Source organism: Heptranchias perlo, unplaced genomic scaffold (assembly GCF_035084215.1).
Source record: "Heptranchias perlo isolate sHepPer1 unplaced genomic scaffold, sHepPer1.hap1 HAP1_SCAFFOLD_47, whole genome shotgun sequence".
Lineage (NCBI taxonomy): Eukaryota > Metazoa > Chordata > Chondrichthyes > Hexanchiformes > Hexanchidae > Heptranchias > Heptranchias perlo.
In genome coordinates this window covers 5,874,977-5,876,199 of record NW_027139484.1, presented here as the reverse complement: position 1 = coordinate 5,876,199, position 1,223 = coordinate 5,874,977, and the positions used below count along the sequence as shown (strand labels likewise).

Below are 1,223 nucleotides of genomic sequence, written 5' to 3'. Positions count from 1 at the left end.
TTTTCACACGTTCTTTTTTGTAGTTCTAACCAAAGTACAAACATTCGGAAGTCCACGTGTTTTTCAGAAGTTTCCCCTCCTGTTATGTATTTTGAGCAGTTTCCTACATATATAAACATCACACCCATAGTTTATATTTTCACACGTTCTTTTTTGCAGTTCGAATCGAAGTCGAAACACCGAAAGTCTCAGTGTTTTTCAGAAGTTTCCCCTCCTGTTAATTATCTTGAGCAGTTTCCCACATCCTTTTCCTGTGATGTGATAATTCTGGGTGCAGGATGAATGTAATTGGATTTGCTGCAGTCCGCTGACAGCAGGCGATGGAAGCGAGCGCCATGCTGCCGCTGACAGGTGAAGGAGACTTCTGATGCTGCCTGACATCCGGTGGGGGTGGGCGGGGATTTGAAAGCCAACCCATTCCACCAATCTCGGATCTCTAAAGCGGTGCTTGACAAACATTGATAGAAACAAACACGCAGTGTTACATCCAGGCCTCGTGGCGCAACGGTAGCGCGTCTGACTCCAGATCAGAAGGTTGCGTGTTCAAATCACGTCGGGGTCACAGTTTTTTCCCTTAAGGCTGGTTTGTATAATTCTGCAATTCATGTTTTCTTTGCGTCTTCACAATTAACAGAACCCAACTCTGAAGTCTGCCACTGGCTCCCCAATGTCAGGGAGGGAAGCACCTGAATCCCTCATTTATTTCATGCAACGAACAGAAGACAAACACACGTCTTCGTTCAAAAACCAACCTGCAGGTGGACACATCGTGAGATAAACACAGGGCAGAGATGCAGACAGGATCGGGAAACAGACAAGAGAAATAGATTGAGCGCTTCGTCATCAGAAATTTGTCTGAACCTCCACGGTCAATGAAAGGGCTTTTGTTGGTCGGTTTCCCATTGCACTGGAGAATTCAGGAGAACTTGGTCGATGATTGGTTCGGTTCCCTTGTCCACCACTGGCGGAAAAGGTTTGTCGATCCTACGCTACTAACTCCTTTCCAAAGCCAATATATCCTTCCAGATTAAAAGGGAATAAAACTTGAAGTGAGCGTCACTGTCGATCAGTTTTCTATCACTCAAAGTTATCTGTTTAATGAAGTAAAAGATACAGCTGAAAAAGAATGAGGGAGCAGCCACTGTCTCCCTTTTTGGCAAGAGAAGAAAATCGATCGGGATGTATTTGGAGACCAAATTCCAACATAACGTTTCTGCCCAAGA

General features: G+C 44.8%; 1 non-coding gene across 1 annotated transcript; it reads left to right on the top strand.

The window, feature by feature from the left end:
* The first annotated feature begins 490 nt into the window (after positions 1 to 490).
* trnaw-cca (transfer RNA tryptophan (anticodon CCA)) lies at positions 491 to 562 on the top strand. Its single transcript has one exon. It is a non-coding gene; the product is annotated as a tRNA-Trp (tRNA).
* Positions 563 to 1,223: the final 661 nt, after the last annotated feature.